Raw genomic sequence first — 23151 nt, forward strand, 5'->3', positions numbered from 1 at the left:
TGTTCAGGTCCTCTGCCCATTTTTTATTTGGGTTTCTTGGGGGGTTTTTTTGACATTGAGTTGTAAATCTTACCATTTGCAGCAACATGAATGGACCCGGAGATACGCTAAGTGAAATAAGTCACACAGAGAAAAACAGATACTGTATGATTTCACTCACATGTGGGATCAAAAAGACAAGACAAATAAACACACAGACCCATAGATACAGAGAACAAATGGGTGGTTGCCAGAGGGGAGGATATGGCTGGGGGGATGGATGAAATAAGTGAAGGGGATTAACAGGTACAAACTTCCAACTGTTAACATAATTAAGTCATGGGGATGTAATGTACAGCACAGAGAAAATAGTCTATAATATTGGAACAACTTTGCGTGGTGACAGATGGTAACTAGAATTATTGTGGTGAGCACTTCATAATGTTATAAAACTATCAAATCACTATGTTGTATACCTGAAACTAATATAATATTGTGTGTTAATTATAACTCAATTTAAGAAAAGAAAGGAATTACCTTGGGGTCATTACCTTGGGGTAGTTTCCATGGGGAAAGGGGCAGGGATGTCTCTGGGGCCAAGGCTGTCAGAAGCTTTGCCATCAGGTGCAGCAGCTGGGAGAAACAACACAGCACAGATGTGTCCCTGTGTTAATCGTACTGCCACCACCTGCCTCTCAGTATCCACAATGTGGAGATCGGACAAAGAGCTTCTGGTCAAGCAATCTGGATGCATCCAATGCTTCTGCCCCCAGACTGGCTGCAGAGCCCCTCTCCTCACTGCCTGACGCTCACTGCCTCTGTGGGACCACAGTCAGACCTTAGCTGCGAGGGAGTCTGGGGAGTGTCATTTGAGTTTTTTATATTTTGGCTTTTCTGCTGCTGCAGTTCAAAGAGGCATTGTAGCTAGAGTTCAGGAAGGGATTCTGTAAGTGGGTTGGAATAGGAGTCATAAAAGCCAGTCCATAATATGTACTAACCCCTACCATCCAACTAGATAGATTTCCATCATGCTGTTTATTTCCTTCTAGTGCCAGAGCCCTCCAAACGAAATAAAACACTCATGGTTGTTTGTTGATTTTTATTTGCTCCATGCCTCCCTCTACCGCATTCATTTATAATTTCCACTCATGCAGGGACCCTGTCCCCCCTTGTCCTTCACTGGATGCTCGACTATAAACCACAGTGCCTACCATATAGCTGGCCCTCAGTAAATACTGGAGAAAAATCAGCAGACCCTTTGAGAATTAAATAAAAGCAAGTGATGGCCCTTTCCATGGAAAAATACTTATAGGCACGACATTTACATTCCACTTTCTGAGATTCCCCAGGAAGAAAGTACAGTGAGGAGATGAAGATGAGGTGTGCCCTTATTACTTTGCTATAAATGTAGCGATTTTGCTCTTAGAATGATTACACTGAATGTGACACCAAGAGTAGAAAGGCCAGAGTAGAAATGTTTCAGGCCTCGGTGCAGGTGGGAGAGGCGCACGTGTCACTGGCAGGTCACTGCCCTAAAAGTGCAGGCCAGCAGCTAACACCATGTTTGGAAAAGCCTGACGGCGGGCAGAAACTGCAGTGTATCTCCATCTGGCATTGACACAAATTCCTGGCCCGGGCCAGCTCGTTTTTCAGACTGATTGGCTGGCAACAGAAAAGGAAGAAAAAGAAGTCTTAGGTCTTAGGGTGCATTTTTTTCCTTCTCTTTCTACAGCTTAAAGGAGGCTCAAAGCCTAAGAAGGGATTCGCAGTCCTTGAATAATAGCCAGAAAAGGAGATTAATAAGAAAAGAAGGTATGTGAGTTTCAGAGCACTGGGGGATTTTTCTGAGTTTTAGTATTAGAAGAATTTAGGGCTCTGCCTGGCATTCAACTTCCTAGTTCTATTGGTATCACCCACCGCATAGCTCAGGAGCCCCCATTTGCCTTCCCTTTTCTTTCACCAGAAAGGAGCTGAAGTCAAGGTCAGTCACAATGTCACAGTGAGGTGGTCTCCCAGCCCCGGCCCAGGAGAGGTTAGGGCAGGGACCCTGGCCCAGGCTCTCACCTCAGGCTGCTGGTGGGAGAATAAAGAGGAGGGGTGCTTTGCTCGATCTGGCTACCCGGGGGGCAGGGGGGAAAGTTCTGGTGCCTTTGAGAAACCTGGACTTGGCCCGGAGACATACTCCTTTCAAGTGATGAATTTGTCAGACTTCCATATTTCAAAGGAGAGTCAGCAGTGAACAAGCAAACAAGTGTTCAGCAAGTTAATCAAATGATTCCAAACTCCTTGATAACAATTGGCTTTCTGCATTAGTTCTCTTTTTCCAATGGGGATTCTTCCTTATGATCTTCCCTCCTAAAGCTGTGTCATTTGGCCAATTTAAATAGACTCATTATAGACTTATAGATTCATTTTTCTCCATATGAAATATGGCAATATTCTTGAAAAGAAAGTTCCTTATACTCACCTCCCTTCGTATGAGGGATGGTTCAAAATGAGTATGGGGCTTCCCTGGTGGCGCAGTGGTTGGGAGTCTGCCTGCCAATGCAGGGGACACGGGTTTGAGCCCTGGTCTGGGAGGATCCCACATGCCGCGGAGCAACTAGGCCCATGAACCACAACTGCTGAGCCTGCGCGTCTGGAGCCTGTGCTCCGCAACAGGAGAGGCCGTGGTGGTGGGAGGCCCGCGCACCGCGATGGGGAGTGGCCCCCGCTTGCCGCAACTGGAGAAAGCCCTCGCACAGAAACGAAGACCCAACACAGCCATAAATAAATAAATAAATAAATACATTTAGAAAAAAAAAAAATGCTATTAAAAAAAAAAAAAAAGAGTACGATGTTTTTTGAAATGTATTTTCTGAGCTATTTCCTTTCAGACATCGTTTCCATTTCTGGTAAATCTCAATGGCTGGGCACCCCAGCCTTTGAGGTGGTAGGTTTCAGTGCTTCAGGGGTAAAGTGGATTCCTGCTTGCAGCAATATGCTTTAACGGTGGAATTGGAATTTTGTTGCTGTGGGCTGCAAGACAATAAGAGCAAAGGCTAGACTTTGGAGAGAAGAGAATGAGAAAGAAAAAAGAGTGAGCTGGAGAGAGTGAGAGAGACAAGGAGATGGAGACAGATGAAGAAAGCTGGGAAAAGAGAGAGAATGAATTTCATGAATTTCTGAAGTATGTAAAGATGCTGGGCTCACAGAGCTTCTGCCCTGATGGTAGAGAAGTTACCTTGTGCCGAGCAAGGCATGGTCAGGAGACCTCTCCCGCTTTACTAGGAGGATGTGGTGGATGCAGGGAGTTTTGAGGGAAGGGAGTTAACAGCTGTGTCTCTCCCCTTGGTGTTGGGAGCGGGTGGTAAGAAGAAGAGAGAGGCAATCTGGGAAACTGAGCACTGACTGAAGGGGGATTTTAAATTAAAAAGTCAGGTTGAACTAAATCTGGATTCACCATCCCGTCCCATCATCACCAGCCCCAGCAGACTGACACTCCTGAGCGAGATGTATCAGTTAGAGAGAAATTGAGAAGCCACATTTTCTTTACCCACCTGAGTGCAGTGTGGATAATTTTGCTTCCAGTCAGAGTTCAGCTTAGCCAGTGACTGCATGTCTACTTTGTTGATGAAGAGTCCTGTGAGAGGCAAAAGGAGACCACGAAATGATATCCGAAATCATCTTGATGATCAAGTCCTTTCTTTTTACTACAAGGCACTGAGGCAGAAAACTTAAAAAAAAAAAAAAAAAGGAAATTGGGCACATCAGTTTCTCCCTAACCCATCATCCCCCACAGAGAGGCAAAGTTTTCATCCATCTGAACTCCAGTCAAGCCCAGGTCAGGTCAGTTCAACATCATGAGTTATTTTCAGCCATGATGGGTGTTGAAATTAATTTCCAGGCCCAAGATGCAGCCACTCCTGCCCGGGTGACACATCAGTAAACCAAGATGTAGATCACTTTTGTGTCCCTGTAGATGTTCCTCTTGACCAGAAACGCAGTCTATCCAGGCAGCCAACTCCCAAACGCCAAGGTGACTCTGGGCTCTCTACTTACTTCCTATTCCTTACTCATTTTCTGTTTTCTCTTCCATGTTCCTTATTCTTTAACTTATAAAAGCGTCCTGCCTTCCACCACATTTTCCAGTTCTGTGGACGCTTGGGAACAGAGACTTCCTGTTTCATGAAGTGTTAAAGTTTGTTTCTGTTACCTAAATTGTCTTCTTTAATCGTTTGTAGCATCTAAAAGGACTTTGCTTTGGAAGAGCTGCTGATCAACTTTGGTTTCTGTTTTTTGAGAATCCCCAGATTTATATTAACCAGTAGAACAATCAGCCTTCATCTCATAACTGACTTCTTTGCTGTGACTTGCAGACTGCTGTAAAGACTAGAAGATACTCAAGAAAACAAGAGCAGGAAGCCCAAAAAGGCGACTAACACACTCTGAGGGAAATTAAACCAACTACCTAAAGCAGATTCTAGTACCCTCTAAAGAACATAAATATGTGGTGAAGAAAGCAGAGGAAATTGTCTGTACTTGAACAGGCAAAAGCCAACCAACCAACCAAACAAACAAACAAACCCCAAACCTATCATTTGTTTTAAATAAATGTTAGTTCATTCATTAAAACAGTACCTATATGCATGAAGATTGCTACGTGCATATGTTGGGCTGCACCCTGCAGGCCTGCAAACTCTGTACTTGCCCAGCTCAAGACTGAAGAAAGAGTCCAGAGTCACTGATAGAGGCATGAATGGTTCGCTAGATGCGGGGGTAGGGATGGGGTTAGGGAGGTTACCAGTGATAGAGGGAATTGACAGTTGAAACCAGCAGAGGAGCACGGCCCTCACTGCCCCTTGGATAAACTATCATAGTGGAGATAGCTCTGATCCAAAGATTAGAGCAGTCGCTAGCTGGGGTCGGGGTCAAGTATGTAGGCAGCTACTAATTAGACTCTATGAGTAAGAGGGAAGGTCAGTCAAGTGAATAGGGTGTAGGTGAGGCAGGGACTGGTCGGGCAGGGGATGTACAGGGAGCAAGAGGGCAACCATCTTGAGTGGCCTGACCATACAACCTGCAAGTGTTATTATTTATTCAGTGTACACATTATTCTTTTTTTTTTAAGTGTCTGGGGGTCTTTTTAAGATTTTTTTTTTGATGTGGACCATTTTTTTTTCTTTAAGTCTTTATTGAATTTGTTACAATATTGCTTCTGTTTTATGTTTTGGTTTTTTGGCCACGAGGCATGTGTGATCTTAGCTCCCCGACCAGGGTTCGAACCCACATCCTCTGCATTGGAAGATGAAGTCTTAACCGCTGGACCACCAGGGAAGTCCCCATAATTCTTGATTCACATATGGATTCCCAGTCCCCTGCTGTAGCATTGTGGTTCATCCCATTCTCACTTCCCGCCCCGCCCCCCCAGAGGTAGGGAAATACTTCTAACGATTTATGATGATTCTTAAAAACAAAAAAAACCACAACATTCCTGGCTATTTTCCTAATTAACATCTAAACGTATACCCATTTACATTATTACAAGTAGAATTAAATTGTTATGAAACACTTTACGGTGTGAAAAAAAAACCGTTATTTTTACACGTATCAACTTTTTGATAAATAATTTTTAAATATACAATTACCTATCAAGAACTTGGTCATTCTTAGTTTTAAATATAAAGAAGTAAATATGGGGACTTTCCTGGTGGCTCAGTGGTTAAGAATCCACCTGCCAATGCAGGGGACATGGGTTCGATCGCTGGTCCCTGGTCCGGAAAGATCCCACAGGCCGTGGAACAACTAAGCCCGTGCACCACAACTACTGAGCCTGCGCTCTAGAGCCCACGAGCCACAACTACTGAGCCCACGTGCCACAACTACTGAAGCCTGCGTGCCTAGAGCCCGTGCTCCACAACAAGAGAAGCCACTGCAATGAGAAGCCCGCGCACCGCAACGAAGAGTAGCCCCTGCTCGCCGCAACTAGAGAAAGCCCGTGTGTAGCAACGAAGACCCAATGCAGCCAAAATTAAATAAATAAATAAATAAATAAATTTATAAAATTAAAAAAAGAAGTAAATATGCTTTTGTACATACTCGATGGCTATTTTAATGGACTGGCACATGATGGGAGAAACTTTTCTCCCGACATTTAATATAAATAGTGGGAAACAGGTAGAGAAATTATTTCTCTACATTGCAGAACATCAGTTATCTGTTGGTAAAGGCTGGGTGGAGGTGAGCAGCAGCTCAACTCTGTAACGTTTTTATTTGCTTCTAAGACTGTTGACCCATGGACTATCCTCCGAAGAATTAAAGCCAATTCGTTTCCTGTGTTTACCTGATACTCCCCAACGATCCAAGTTACCAGTTCAGTTTTATTTTTACAAACTTACTACTCAGATCCAAATTTCATTTGCAAGCTGAGATGAATCCAAATCTGCCATTTCAATAAGTATCCCAGTTAATCTATTTTAGTGAGCAGAAATGTAAGGCATGTAAGCCAGAGATAAATGTGGAAAACAAAATACAGAAACACTAGCAATTAAAATGACACAGCAGGGAGGCAATGGGAGAGCAACAGGAAAGATTACACGAATGAATTAATTTGAAAGGGAGGAATTTGAATGAGGGCCCTACATTCAATTACTGGCAAAGGATGATTAAATGATCAGGACAAGCAAATAGAATGGGAGGTAGGGGGTCGGGTGGGGAGAGAACAGGAAAGTAAGAGTTAGAGGTGGAAGAGGTCAAGGGAGCTAGTCCTTCATCCACTTAGCAATTCCTTCATTGACTGAACAAGTGCTTATTTAGAATAAATTTTGTAGAAGGTTATGTGAGAGATGAAATACAGGAGACAGAAGGGAAGAAGAACAAAGGGATAAACTGGTCTTGGCCAAGAATTATGGGCTCTTTAAATGGGGAAAGTGAGGGTAGAATAATCTGATCCAATTCGTCTGTCACAGGAGGGAACTAATGAAAAGTTGTGTTCTTCTAGGCAAGGATGTAGATAAGAGAGATGAAGCTGTAGAAAAAGGGAGCAATGTACAGGGAAGGCTGGGGAAAAACGGGAGGGAGCAGCGCCTGTGATACAGACAGGCAGCCTCACTGTTGGGCTTGACCCAGTGAAGGGGAAGGGAAGGATGCTGAAGACAGAGGTTGGCCACAAGCACAACATCCCAGCCTTCCAGAATTTAGAAGAGAAGCAGCCCGGCATATGGATGTAAAGCAGATGTAGACATCCGTCCCTGGAGTTTCCATAGACATGGGAATATCGGCCCTGTGCACGTTTCACTCACACCTCAAAACCAGTGGGAAAACCCTCTCTTTTTTCTACCACTGCAAGGGAGCCCAAATCTCTACGCTGCCGCAGGTCCAAACAAGGAAAACAAGAAAACAGAGAAGAGGAAAGAGGGCAGCTAAGAGCAAACTCAAGGGTCTAAGTCCTCTAATCTCTGAGTGGCCTCTTCAGTCACTGAATTTTAAAATGAAATTTGATTTTGCCAGTGTTTAGAATTTTCACTTAAGTGACAAAAAAAAAATTGGTCTCTTCGCTCCACCTAGCGTTGCATCTTGAAATGACATGCTGCTCGACGCCTCTCACAACCCGAAGGAGCTGCAGTTATCACAGCCACAGAACCGGAAGTTGAGTGAGGGACACGGTCGGATGAGCCTCTTCTATTGCGTAACCCTGAGAAGTGCTCCGAATTAGATCGTGCATTCCACGCACCAGATGAGTTTTCTCCATGGTGTCCAAGGATATCCCCAAATCTGAGGCAAGGCAGTAACTGTGATCCAGTTACTGACTTGGAAGTTCAGATATAGGACACGACTCTAGCTCCCAGTGCGATGAGAATAAACAAAGCCTGCAGGTTAACTTGAACGTCAGCAACTACATGGTAGACTATAGAGAATTATGTGTAATTCTAGAAGGAAGGAAGAAAGGGAGGAGATAGAGCATATCATACCTATGTATATAACCGTATCTGGTAAAAACTAACGAATACACTGAGTAAAATACAGAGTCATAAGGCTATTTAACTGTAATAAGCATATTGCTAAAAAGTATTAAGTAGGAAAGTAAAATTATCACCAAGAGATACTAATAATAGTAATGACCATTCACTGAATATTTACTATATGCCAGACGTGCACATACACTATTTGATTTAATCCTTACAATGGTCCTCTAAAGTAGGCATCACTATAACTGTTATTCAGGTGTAGAAATTAAGGCCACCCAAGGTCACACATAGTCATTAACTGACAGAGCCATGATGCGAACCTCAATCTTTCTGATTGAGGTTACAAAACTCTGGTTTTCACTGCTGTGCTATGCTGCCTCCTTCTGTCAGAAATGCTTTACATTCATGACTAAGTATAAATCTAAAAACTCAACTTCCTCTTTATCTGTTTCCTATTTCCTTAATCTGTTACCTATCATTTTCATTAGACTAGTATAAAACTATATCCAGAAGTGATCATTTGATGTCGTGACGAGTGCAATGCAGCTGAAATGATCATTGAAAACTTGGACCGCACCTAAATTGTGAGGCAAAGGAAGAATATTTTCATAACTTCGTATCTCATTTGCACATGCCGAGGTGCAGATCTCTGCATCTGAGTGGCTGGTAGTACCAGGAACTAACATTATCAACACATCAATCGTGTGAGAAGCAGGTACCTTACAAATGAGTCTTTTCTCCAGAAACCTTGACTCACTGACCCCATGAAGCAACAGCAGATCTGCAGTCTCAACACAAAAGAGAAGACTGTCAAATTCTCTCCTTGCTTAGCAAATTAGCCAATTCCTAAGGATCTTGTCCCTTTTGCTATGCCTCATCAAGAACTTTCCAAAAATGTAAACCAAAAAATGGGAGAAATGTTCTCTCAAGTTTCATTTGATTGGTTCACAAGCACTCTTTAAATGGTCTTAAGTTAATTACATTCCTGCTGAGAAGAATTTTATTCTATACATGGCCCAACCATTCCATAATGCTCTGGGTCATTAAACCCCTCAAATTTGGGGAAAAAAAAGAAACATTTTCTCTGTGAATGGACGTAAAAGAGCATTGGGCCAAAGTAGCATTTTTTGAGGTCTCCAGAACATCCTAGAATAGTTTGATTTAGGATTAAAGTATGTTTATTGCTAAAGTAGTCAAGCTTGATAGTAGAACTTTTATGGCAGCGAAATGTTAAAAGATCTCATCTACCTCTTCTAAAACTTTATAGTTGATTTTTCTCATACTTTGAGGATAAAGACATTGGTAAATTCAAGTCAGCAAGAAAACAAAGAAAGGTTTATTTCTTTAATATTCCTGGGTTTATATGAGGGGGAATTTTAGGGCTCTGGCTGAATGTAAACTTCCACATCCATAAGCTGAAAGTTTACTTAGGTTTGTCAAATGCCACATCCCTCTAATTTCTTCTGCGTGGATGCTGATATGATGCTGGTCTTATGGGTGTTGGTAGCTTATCTTCACCCTCTGATACTTTGCCAACTAGTTTTGTTTTTGATGCGGTCCGTGGATTTGGGGTTTTGCTATCTAATTGCTCTATCTGCTTTTAATGTGATGATTCAGGGAGAGTCAAATACTCTCTGCTGCCACTGCCATATCTTCAAAGGCTGTGCATCTTAATGTTCATTCTTTATTACAAAAACAGAGCATGGGCATGATAAAAGTTTAAACAACATGGAAGAGTTTACTATGAAAATTAAATCCTTTTTCCTTTCCATACATACCTGGAGTTTTCCCACCCCAGCTCTCTGGAAGTAACTACTATTCACAGAATCTTATGTAACTTTCTAGACCTTTTCTAAGAATATAAAAGAATATAGTTTAGAGATATAGGTCTTTTTTCTCTTTTTACACAAATGGGGTCACACTATACATTATTTTGCAATTTGGCTATATCACTTAACAACATAACTTGAAAATCTTTCTAAAATGGTAAATGTATATATACCTACCTCATTTTTTTTTTATACCTACCTCATTTTTAACTGCTCTGCAAGTATTCTGTTTATTGAGTTAGCAAATAGTATTGGTCAATACCCTATTGGTACAGTGAAAGTTTTTTTAACATAATGTTTTCATCGTTTTGGAGAGTGTATTTAGGAGCCAAATTCCCTGAATGAAATTAAGGAGTATGGAGTGGAAAAGCCTTTCTAAGCAAGAAACAAAATTCAGACATTGTGAACAGATGGATAAATATGATTTTACTAAACTTTTTTATGGCCTAAAACAACACACACAAAAAAATCAAAAGACAGATAACAAACCAGGCAAAAATGACAGGGTGTATAACAAAAAGTTAATTTTCTTAATATTAAAAAACTTACAAGGGAGTTCCCTGGCAGTCCAGTAGTTAAGACTCAGCGCTTTCACTGCTGGGGGCCCAGGTTCAATATTTGGTGGGGAAACTAAATCCCACAAGCCACACAGCACAGCCAAAAACAACAAAAAGCAAAAAAAACAACAACAAAAAAAATGAAAACAAACAAAAACTTACAAGTAATAAGAAAAATATGTAAAAACAGTAGGAAAACTGGAAAAAGACAATCAGATACTTTAGTGAAAAACAAATACAAATAAACAAAGATGAAAAAATGCTCAGCTTCACTCATAACATTTCAAATACGCCATCAAACAGCAAGATGCTATTTTCCATTTATCAAATTGTCAAAGTTTAAGTATCCTTGAGACTATCTGAAAGCAGGAGCTCTCAAGATCTATTTGGCAGGAATATAATATGGTGATTGATATGACATTTTGGATGAAGATTGAACGATAACTATCAATGTTAACGGCATACCCTTACTTTTAAAACATACACTTTTAAGTCTCTTAATATCTTCAAGTAGAGTCTTTATCAGTGATGTCTCCTTAACCAATCTCCCCTTTGATGTGCTGGTGGTGTGCCCTGGGACATATGGGCACTGGCTATAACAGTATCTGAGTGCCACCAGATGGTGATTTTACAGATAAAATCAGGTACTATTTTCCTAGACTGTATCTATGCCTACTCCTCGAGAAACGCGACAGTGTTAATCTGATGCAATTCTTCTTACGTGCTAACAAGCTGTTGTACACAATTAATTTGTTTTGAGTGTTCAAAACTCAGAGGTACAGCCTATCTAGTTTTCTTATAAGCATTACTAGATTTATCTTAATAGTAAAAACAATAGCTATAATTGATTGAGTACACTCTATGTGCCAAACAGTTAGTTTAACTATCCCTAATCTTCACAATAATTCTGTCAGTTGGTTACATTGTCTCTAATTGACAGAGGAGGAAATTCGTGCTCAGATGAAAAAAGTTGCCAAAGATCATAAAGCTAGTAAATGGCTGAGTCACGATTTGAATTTAGGTTTGATTAGCTCCAAAGTATCACACCGTATTTGCCTTTCTCAATAGTTGGGAATCATATTTTGGAACTCACATGTGGTAAGATATCTACTTTTGTTATTGGTTAGACTTACTAAGTTTTTTATTCTTTTTGATGCTATTGTGAATGAAATTTTTTTCTTTTTTTTTTTTTTTGGCCTCGCGGCTCGTGGGATCTTAGTTCCCCAACCAGGGATTGAACCCGCACCCTGGGCAGTGAAAGAGAGGAGTCCTAACCACTGGACCACCAGGGAATTCCCATGAAATTGTTTTCGTAATTTCTTTTCAGATTATTCCTTGTTAGTGCACAGAAAAACAACTGATTTTTTGTGTGTTGATTTTGTATCCTGCAACTTTGCTGAATTTGCTTATTCTAACTGTGTGTACGTGTGTGTAATCCTTGGGGTTTTCTATATATAAGATCATGTCGTATGTGAACAGAGATCATTTCACTTCTTTCTTCCTAATTTGGATGTCTTTTATTTATTTTTCTTGCCTAATGGTCCTGGCTGGAACTTCCAATACTATGTTGAATACAAGTGGCAAAAGCGGGCATCCTTGTCTTGTTCCCAATATTAGGGGAAAGGCTTTTTGTCTTTCATCAGTGAGTATGATGTTAGCTGTGGGGTTTTCATAATAGCTTTTATTATGTTGAGGAAGTTTCCTCTATTCCTAGTTTGTTGATGTCATACAATTTTGGTTTGTTTTGTATTTTCTAATGTTATCTTGACCCTGTTTTGAGGTCCTGGCTAGAGGCTAGTTAGCTGTTCTTGAGCCATGGATTAAGTCCACACCCCAGTCACTTCCCTTACTGGGCTTTCACACAGAGGCCGCTATACATCTGCCCTAATTGCCCCGGGTTAGTTAGGTACCAGACCAGTAGGGACAGCCCCTATGCCCCAGATTCCACTGAAATTATTCAAATTAGTCAATCCACGGGGAGCCACGAAAAGCTATAGCTAAGCCCAGCCAGCTTGCCACACATATATCGCCCCCACAGCCCAGCTTGCTGCTACCCTGTCCCCAGTTGCAACTCCCTGTGTGGGCCTGCCTGGCAGCCTTCTCTTGTTTGGAGCTGCCTTTCATCTATCTGAGTATTACTGTGTCCTGCTTCACCATCAAAAGAACCTTTAAATCTTATAAAACAATTGGCTCTGTGAGCAGGATGGCGTGGCCATGACGATAGACTCTTGAGTAGCTTTGTGAAGGGACAGCTCTTGTCTTCCTAAGTGGTTCCAGGCTCCCGTGAGAGCCACTTAGGACAGAATCTCTGCCTCTGATGAACTTGCAGTTTAACCTCACGGCTTGCTGCTGTGTCTGCCAGTGATTGCCACATCCCTCCTGACACTAATGTCCTGGACCGGGGAATATTCAAAACAAACAGTCCTAATTGGCTAAACTGGGCTTCTAGATACTAGCCCAGGTGGGACCCACCTTAGGGCAGCAGGAATGCTGAACCCTAAGCTGCACTGTCTGGGGTCGGGCGTTCTCCTGCGTTTCGGGTCACAGCCTGTGTTTGGCAAAGGATCGTTCCAGGGCCCATCGCATCTTCGGCGTTGGTGTTTCTCTATTATTATTATTTGGAGCGGAACCTTGATTCGTCCCTGTGTTTCCGGTATGCCCTGTGGAGGAAGGTGTTGGGCGGGCTCCCCGTGGTAGAGAATTGGCACCCCGGTCTCCATGTCGATGTTGCTCAGGTGGAGCTGTCTTCCTTGTGCTGCATGCCTTGCCTCCCTCCAACCAACATGCCCCCCACACTCTCGGGGGGATCGTGAGATGCATCCTTGGAGACCAGTAGCCCAAGGTTTAATCCAAAGGGGGCCCTTCGGACAAGGACACCAATATCTTACTCCTGCACCGGGCTTCCCGCTCCAGAACGCCCTACCTGAGTTACCCAATTGCTTAAGTAATGCAAAGTCCTGAACCGGTGTGCTTGGGCTTCAGTAAGTGCTGCCTGTATCAACATGCAGAAGGACTGGTACTTGGGACAAGGGGACTAATGGTGCTGTCCCAAGGTCAGGCTGCCGTAGCACCCGAGGTGCAAACCCCAGCCCCCGGGAGGTGGACTGAGAACCCTGGGAAGGACAGCCAGCTGCCTGCAAGGTAGGTCACTAGCCCATCCCCCGCTTTTCCTGTGTTCATTTAGAAGGTTCTCCAATGAGTTACCAGACAGAGACAGAAACTAAGCAGCTAGAAGCAACCCCACCAGAAAAAAAAAAAAAAGAATACAGAGGGATGAAATGTTTAATTTTATATTTTTATATATTAAGTATATAAATTTAAATTAAAGCAAAGGTCCATAATTTGACCCATTGGAAATCCAAAATTAACTTTACAAATGTGTATGACAAAAAGGTAAAATGATGCTGATTGGCTTTTGTGCCTCTGCAACATCGGTTCTAAATTAACTTGAATATTTGCTAAAATATACCAATTGACAAACTTCATGGACTTAATCAATATGGGGGCTCAAGTCATAATTACTGGCCACATCTGGGGATCCCAGCAAATTTAAGCATGGTAGCCTTTATAATCTCAGGAAAACAACTAAATATAAAATAGAGAAAAAAATATTTATGCCTTGCCTAAATTTCCCATGGTCATAGTACCCTTTGCCCTAAAATATCCCACAGTGACATAGACACTCAACACACTGAGTAATACATTGAAATCGAACTATGCTTTTGACACTTACAAATCAACTTGACAAAATGGGACTCCATGGACCCCAGTTAAAATAGTTAATATAGCCCAATGTAAATTAAAACAGGACCTTCAAGGATTGAGACTTATTATGTAAGACCTAATTGGTGAATGGGTGATTGTCCCCACTGCTTCTACATTTTTTAAAAATGTTCTTAAACCTGGAAAGAATAAACGATGCCTCACGGTGGGTTACTACAACCTTAATGCTGTAGTCCATCTATGAAGTCTCCCATACCGAGTACCCAATATTATTAAATTACTAATTCCATCCATCCCATCCACAACCAAGGAATACTTCCTATTATAGATTTGGCTGCTATGTTCTACTCAGTGCCTATTTCAACAGTCTCTCAGCTGTAGTCTGCCTTCATCTCCAGAGGGACACTGTGCACGTTTTTCCGGCTACCAATGGGGTACCTCCACAGTTTGACCACCATGTACCATCTTTGAGGACAAGATCTTACTTGCATCCATCTTTCCCCAGGAGCACAAGTATGACATTACATTGATGACAACCTCCTCAGAAGAGATTCATTTGACATGCTCTTAAGGACATACAAGTCCACAAGTCCAATATCTTGTAGTAGTTTTTGGGTTCTGGAGTCAGCATATTCCTTTTTTACCAATTTTACTCAGTCTCACTGATGCTGCTGCCTACAAGTCAGCACATCTCAGATGAAGCCCCTCCAACAGAAGTCTCTAGAATCGGTTCAAATTAAAGTCAACCAGCCTTCCTGTTCGTGCCCTCAGAGACTCCTTCACTGTAGTGGCTTTAGCAATCTCTTCCCATGCTTCCTGGAATCTCTAGACCACATATGATGGCCAAGAAACTGCCCTTCTTGGCCCCATGCTGTAGGTCATTAGAGCAAAAATTGTTGGCCATGTACCAGGTTCCCCTGTAAATAGGATTTGTCACAGACTCTGAGCCTATGACCCTCCATACTCAGCTTCCCATTACATCTTGGTTCAGAATCCCACAAGCTCAACTTGGATACCAAGACCTCTTTGATACAGGTTTGGATGGAGCCATACTTGGGCTCTCTGGCATATTCTACCTGCAGGGGAAGTGGCATCACCCCTCCTCTGTCCTTTGCCAGATACCATGGTGTGGAGGAGGCCACCATTCCCCCAGACTCCTTGGTTACTTGGGGAGTCCCTTGGTATTAAATGAGTGAATAGCAGTGGGAGTTTTTATATTGTACAGGTGGAATTGCCACCATCATATGGGATGGAGCTCAGTTGAGTGTGGGTGCTTTCCATCTCAACCAGGATGTCCCCCCGTAATGGATGGGACCCAAGGGTCAGCACAGTTGGCCAACATTCAGGCAGTAATCTCAGCACAGTACACCCTGGTCAGCAAATGGTTCCATCTGCACATTTTTACAAACTCCTGGGTCATTGCTTAAGTTGTACCTTTCAGAGTAGAGAACTCTTGGCTCCTAGATACCAAAACTATGAGTCAAAGTCACATGTCTCTCTACATATACAAGATCACAGCATAAGGCCTTACCAGGACACTCCTTACCTCCTTCAGTGCTCCAGACATAACTGATCATAACCAAAGCACACATTTCACTTCTCAAAACAAAGTGTTGGGCTATAATGCCTTCTGTAAAAGGCATTGAGCAGAACTTACAGCCTCCGATAGGCCCCTCCTAACAGGTTAAATTGAGAAGACTAATGGACTCCTCAAAAACTTCTGTTTAAGTTACAAAATTACACATAAACCATTAAATAGGTCTCCACCTTTCCCTAAGGCCTTAATCTCTCTTAATTCAAAGCCCTTTGGTTGACTCACATTTCACACTAACTTTAAAAAACTTTCCCATCACCCTTTCCTGTATTTAAAAGACGATGTGTCTCTCCTCCAAGTATACAGACTTATATATGAGGCCCTTTAATAATGTTTCACCCTATTTTTACAGATTTTCTATCCTGCTCCCAGCCCATGTGGGCTGAGGCCAGATCAAGGGTGCACACTCTCCTGGGATCCATTATACCGTAGATTGACCCCTGGGCCAAGACACCTGTCCATCTGATATAAGAGCCACTAGAGCCTAAACTTCCACCACCTAAAACCTTCCTCTATATTCAGGTTATAAGAGGTAGATCATTAATCTGGCTCTCCCTCTGATCCTCGCTAGGAAATTAACATTAGTTTTCCAGGGCCAAGCCCTCAATAGAGTGAACTACCCAGAAGGGAGATAGGAAACCCCACTTAGTAAATGAAAATCACCTTCAGAGATAATAATGGAATCAACATCATATCCATAATAATACAACTAGAAAAACCCTCTTTGGTAAGAATATTTGCCAGGGGAAATCCACCAGGCAACAGAAGACTGTCACGTGCAGCTGCACACCATCCAGTTGGCTGTTGGTCTTGTAACAACTGGTCTCAGAGTTTTCATTAGTTTGCGATCTGGAGGCCTAAGCCTTCCAAGTAAGCCCTTGTTTCAACCATATATGATGAATTCTGATGTCCCTTTGCCATCCAGTTTAGCCCAAAGACCTCACTAGCTTGCCCGTCACCAACCAAACTGACAACGGAGGCAGAGGGCACCTAGTCTTTGGCTAAATTAGAGCACCTGCCAACAGACTAATGCTGAAGCTCCAGCATCAGACAAGGATGTTTCAGTTGCCTAACCACCTGACACCCTGTTAACCACATGCATCCAAATCAGGCCATTGGATTTAAATCCTATTTGCAGTAAAATCTCTCATCATCTATCTGGGCAAAACCTTGGATTATTGGGAGCTTTTAGATTCAGCCACCCTTAATTAGGATAGTAATTGTGCAATTGCCAGTTGGGTTACGAAGCTTTGGTCCAATTACAAAAGATCACCAATACTGGCATCACTTTTGCTAGCTGTGATGCACCCAGAGAGCCCCTTGATTTAAAAGATATTTACAAGCTCCCAGGCCCGACATTGCCTTCAAATTCTATGAAGGGCTCAACCTTGTTATGATACCATATGGTCACAAAAACATGACCTACATCAACCCAAGTGGGTGTCCATGTGGGAAGGATATCCTGGTCCCACATCCAAGACAGCATTGCCCTGGCCCAGGAGCTTGCAGCTAAAAATAACATTGCTCTCCACAACAGATATAACTTCATCCCGGACTCTCAGATCACTACCATGGCTAACCTCTCTAAGGTGCCCACAAATTGGACACGGGACATTGATTGCTTTCTTCCTCTGATACTAGAGATGCTATTACACTTCCTGAGCTCACTGTCTGCTCACTCCATGATCCTTGTATACACCTTGCTCGCTGCCAAAACCCCTACACTCCCATGCCTAAAGGGAAAACTTATCAAGGTTACTACTAACTGTGCCATTCTAAATATAAATGAAAATTATTAGTCCAACCCTCGACTTCCTGGGGAGAGGCCTCCCACTTTCCAGTGCCTTCTCTTACTCTCTCTCCCAGCTTTCCACCATGACCCCCCACTCTGCATTCTGACCACCCCTTCCCTTTGGTTATAAACAAATACCATTAACCTTTACATATACCTTCCTAAATGATTAATTTATACCCTCCAACAATGTAACTGCCAGACCTCCCACCCTGACCCAAGAAATACACCAAGATATTTGTCACAAAATTACAACTCATATTTTAACACACTCTTTAACTCCGCCAAGATATTTTTAGAGACTCCAGAAATTTCAGTTCTGTCTTCTTGGCTGATACCGTATAAATGAGGAACTTGGTGATGGGCTGGCCACCAGGACTCCTTGTACTTCTTTTCTTTTTTTTTCTTTTTTCTTTTATTTTTTTTTAACATCTTTATTGGAGTATAATTGCTTTACATTGTTGTGTTAGTTGCTGCTGTATAACAAAGTGAATCAGCTATATATATATACATGTATCCCCATATCTCCTCCCTCTTGCATCTCCCTCCCACCCTCCCTATCCCACCCCTCTAGGTGGTCACAAAGCACCGAGCTCATCTCCCTCTGCTATGCAGCTGCTTCCCACTAGCTATCTATTTTGGTAGTATAAGTCCATGCCACTCTATCACTTCATCCCAGCTTACCCTTCCCCCTCCCCGTGTCCTCAAGTCCATTCTCTACATCTACATCTTTATTCCTGTCCTGCCCCTAGGTTCTTCATAACCATTTTTTTCTTTAGATTTCTATATATGTGTTAGCATACTGTATTTGTTTTTCTCTTTCTGACTTACTTCACTCTGTATGACAGACTCTAACTCCATCCACCTCACTACAAGTAACTCAATTTTGTTTCTTTTTACAGCTGAGTAATATTCCATTGTATATATGTGCCACATCTTCTTTATCCGTTCGTCTGTCGATGGACACTTAGGTTGCTTCCATGTCCTGGCTATTGTAAATAGAGCTGCAATGAACATTGTGGTACATGACTCTTTTTGAATGATGGTTTTCTCAGGGTATATGCCTGGTAGTGGGATTGCTGGGTCATATGGTAGTTCTATTTTTAGTTTTTTAAGGAACCTCCATACTGTTCTCCATAGTGGCTGTATCAATTTACATTCCCACCAACAGTGCGAGAGAGTCCCCTTTTCTCCACACCCTCTCCAGCATTTATTGTTTGTAGATTTTTTGGTGATGGCCATTCTGACTGGTGTGAGAGGATATCTATCTCATTGTAGTTTTGAGTTGCATTTCTCTAATGATTAGTGATGTTGAGCATCCTTTCATGTGTTTGTTGGCAATCTGTATATCTTCTTTGGAGAAATGTCTATTTAGGTCTTCTGCCCATTTTTGGATTGGGTTGTTTGTTTTTTTGATATTGAGCTGCATGAGCTTCTTGTAAATTTTGGAGATTAGTCCTTTGCCAGTTGCTTCATTTGCAAATATTTTCTCCCATTCTGAGTGTTGTCTTTTCATCTTGTTTATGGTTTCCTTTGCTGTGCAAAAGCTTTTAAGTTTCATTAGGTCCCATTTGTTTGTTTTTGTTTTTATTTCCATTTCTCTAGGAGGTGGGTCAAAAAGGATCTTGCTGTGTTTTATGTCATAGAGTGTTCTGCCTATGTTTTCCTCTAAGAGTTTTATAATGTCTGGCCTTATATTTAGGTCTTTAATCCATTTGGAGTTTATTTTTGTGTATGGTGTTAGGGAGTGTTCTAATTTCATTCTTTTACATGTAGCAGTCCAGTTTTCCCAGCACCACTTACTGAAGAAGCTGTCTTTTCTCCATTGTATGCTCTTGCCTCCTTTATCAAAAATAAGGTGACCATATGTGTGTGGGTTTATCTCTGGGCTTTCTATCCTGTTCCATTGATCTATATTTCTGTTTTTGTGCCAGTACCATACTGTCTTGATTACTGTAGCTTTGTAATATAGTCTGAAGTCCAGGAGCCTGATTCCTCCAGCTCTGTTTTTCTTTCTCAAGATTGCTTTGGCTATTTGGGGTCTTTTGTGTTTCCATACAATTTGTGAAATTTTTTGTTCTAGTTCTGTGAATAATGCCATTGGTAGTTTGATAGGGATTGCATTGAATCTGTAGATTGCTTTGGGTAGTAGATTCATTTTCACAATGTTGATTCTTCCAATCCAAGAACATGGTATATCTCTCCATCTGTTGGTATCATCTTTAATTTCTTTCATCAGTGTCTTATAGCTTTATGCATACAAGTCTTTTGTCTCCTTAGGTAGGTTTATTCCTAGGTATTTTATTCTTTTTGTTGCAATGGTGAATGGGAATGTTTCCTTAATTTCTCTTTCAGATTTTTCATCATCAGTGTATAGGAATGCAAGAGATTTCTGTGCGTTAATTTTGTATCCTGATACTTTACCAAATTCCTTGATTAGCTCTAGTAGTTTTCTGGTAGAGTCTTTAGGATTCTCTATGTATAGTATCATGTCATCTGCAAACAGTGACAGCTTTTCTTCTTCTTTTCCAATTTGGATTCCTTTTATTTCTTTTTCTTCTCTGATTGCTGTGGGTAAAACTTCCCAAACTATGTTGAATAATAGTGGTGAGAGTGGGCAACCTTGTCTTGTTCCTGATCTTAGTGGAAATGGTTTCAATTGTTCACCATTGAGAACAATGTTGGCTGTGGGTTTGTCATATATGGCCTTTATTATGTTGAGGTAAGTTCCCTCTATGCCTATTTTCTGGAGGGTTTTTATCATAAATGGGTGTTGAATTTTGTCGAAAGCTTTTTCTGCATCTATTGAGATGATCATATGGTTTTTCTCCTTCAATTTGTTAATATGGTGTATCACATCAATTGATTTGCGTATATTGAAGAATCCTTGCATTCCTGGGATAAACCCCACTTGATCATGGTCTATGATCCTTTTAATGTGCTGTAGGATTCTGTTTGCTACTATTTTTTTGAGGATTTTTGCATCTATGTTCATCAGTGATATTGGCCTGTAGTTTTCTTTCTTTGTGACATCTTTGTCTGGTTTTTGTATCAGGGTGTTGGTGGCCTCGTAGAATGAGTTGAGGAGTGTTCCTCCCTCTGCTATATTTTGGAAGAGTTTGAGAAGGATAGGTGTTAGCTCTTCTCTCAAAGTTTGGTAGAATTTGCCTGTAAAGCCATCTGGTCCTGGGCTTTTGTTTGTTGGAAGATTTTTAATCACGGTTTCAATTTCAGTGCTTGTGATTGGTCTGTTTACATTTTCTATTTCTTCCTGGTTCAGTCTTGGAAGGTTGTGCTTTTCTAAGAATGTGTCCATTTCTTCCAGGTTGTCCATTTCATTGGCATATAGTTGCTTGTAGTAATCTCTCATGATCCTTTGTATATCTGCAGTGTCAGTTGTTACTTCTCCTTTTTCATTTCTAATTCTATTGATCTGAGTCTTCTCCCTTTTTTTCTTGATGGGTCTGGCTAATGGTTTATCAATTTTGTTTATCTTCTCAAAGAACCAGCTTTTTGTTTTATTGATCTTTGCTATTGTTTCCTTCATTTCTTTTTCCTTTATTTCTGATCTGATCTTTACGATTTCTTTCCTTCTGCTAACTTTGGGTTTTTTTTGTTCTTCTTTCTCTAATTGCTTTAGGTGTAAGGTTAGGTTGTTTATTTGAGATGTTTCTTGTTTCTTGAGGTAGGATTGTATTGCTGTAAACTTCCCTCTTAGAACTGCTTTTGCTGCATCCCATAGGTTATGGGTCGTCGTGTTTTCATTGTCATTTGTTTCTAGGTATTTTTTAATTTCCTCTTTGATTTCTTCCTTGTACTTCTTTTCTTCCTTTCTTCTCTCATGATAAATTGTTTTCTATTCAGTTTAGGGCAAATTATGCCCAATCTCTAGAAGTCTCCTCTATTATTGTATTTAGGTCACTCAAATATCCCCCAAAAACTGAACTCAAAACTAATGTCAAGACATCAAGGGGTCAATTGTAATATAGTTTTAAAAAATGCTCTCTTGACCCAGTTTTGAGGCCCTGGCCAGGGGTCGGTCAGCTCCTCTTCTTAAAGAACTTACTCATTTCCCTGTGGGCCTTTCACACTCCAGGCCACTGTACCACAGGTAATTTAAACAGAAAGGAATGTTACCATTTCTTTTGAAACGGTATTGATGTTAAAGTGTACATTCAACTCTTATATAGGCCTATTTCTAGGTAAAGAGTAAAGAATAAGATTAACATTTTATACAGGCTGTAAACTCTAGCTTACAGCTTTCTGAATTTCACTAGGTTTATGTACTTTTTCTCCAAATCTTTAGCCAGTAAACCTCCCCCTCCCCACCTTCCTTTCACTTTTACTTCTCATTTTTTAAGGACCAGTTCTCATATTCTTATTATAAATCATTCCAGATACAGATATAACTTCCTGTTAGGAGAAAAGCAAGAAGCATGTTCAAAAGCAACTGCCTATCCTTTTCAACACTGGACGCTCTCTTTAATTTTCTGTGTTGATTCAAAATTTGCATTATAAAATGGAGATCGACCTGCATGAGCATTAAACTGTCACCAATGACTAGTTTAATCTGATTACAGTAAATTATTAGTTGCTTTTGATACTTTGAACTTCTTTGTGTTGTGTGATTGTTAATGGCTTTGTTTGACATTTATGACTCCATTCACTGGATGCCCAGTAGGCATCAGTTCATTCAAATTTAATTAAGATATTTAAGGTGTAGGATGATATCATATTGTATATCAACTATACTCCAATTTAAAAGAAAGGGAAAAAAGTAAGAATAACAAGGGCAAATGCTCTTAACAGCAGATTTTGATTTGAAATCAAGCTGCTCCTCACATAGACAGGGGTAGCACCATGAGGGTTATTTATTTAATCATGACTCTGTAGAACAATTCCAGGAGGCCAATTTACTCATAATAAATACTGGAAAAATGTCCAAGTTGAAAGTAAATAAATAAATAGAAAGAAAGTGGGATGATAATGAAGTTTGGTCTGGAATTTTATTTTATTCTATTTTGTTTATTTTTTGCCGTGCCACGCAGCATGTGGGATCTTAGTTCCCTGACCGGGGATCGAACCCATGCTTCCTGCAGTGGAAGTGTGGAGTGTTAACCACTGGACCTGGAATTTTATTTTTCATATTAATAAATGAATATCAAATTTAAGGCATAGAGTTTGAAGAGACCTTCACCATATCCTGAGACTGTCAGTGAAGGAGAGTGAGACCATTCACCCGAACCCATCTCCCAGATTTACAAGAGAGAGGAAGATATCACCACTTTTCACCTACCACGTAAAATTACAAAAAAAATAAAAAGTAAGGAAAAGCTCAAGTTAAGCTAGAAGCTCTGTGTGTCAAATGTTGGTTTCTTTTTCAGAGGGGAAGTTCAAGTTCAGTTCTGCTCAGTGGACATGAGTGAGAGTAACAGGAGGGGCACAGTGTTATTTCTTCTCATTAAAGTTCTTGCTGAGTTTGTTGTCTGACAACAAACTTAATTTAAACCAGCTGAAGCTCAGTGAGCAGAAATGGAAATGACACTGGCAAGAGGAACTGCACCTTTACTTTAGAGAAAGAGTTCACAAAGAAAAAAAGAAAAAGAGATGCCTTCTGGAATTTCAGACAGTTCAGAGCAGGACCATGTCCTTTCTGAATGGTGGCTGTGAAGGGAGATGGGTCAGCACAGTTCAAAATGATGGTCTATCTGATGCTCTGAGGGAAATGTAA

General features: G+C 41.1%; 1 protein-coding gene across 1 annotated transcript in view; it reads left to right on the plus strand.

Moving 5' to 3' along the window:
* The first annotated feature begins 1618 nt into the window (after window positions 1–1618).
* TLR3 (toll like receptor 3) overlaps window positions 1619–23151 on the plus strand; it is a 32569-nt gene continuing 11036 nt past the window's right edge. The window contains exon 1 of the mRNA XM_036838879.1: window positions 1619–1791. The gene's annotated coding sequence lies outside the window, so the exon portion shown is untranslated. The remainder of the gene's footprint in view (window positions 1792–23151) is intronic.

The sequence above is a fragment of the Balaenoptera musculus genome, chromosome 21 (genome assembly GCF_009873245.2).
Source record: "Balaenoptera musculus isolate JJ_BM4_2016_0621 chromosome 21, mBalMus1.pri.v3, whole genome shotgun sequence".
Classification (NCBI taxonomy): Eukaryota; Metazoa; Chordata; class Mammalia; order Artiodactyla; family Balaenopteridae; genus Balaenoptera; species Balaenoptera musculus.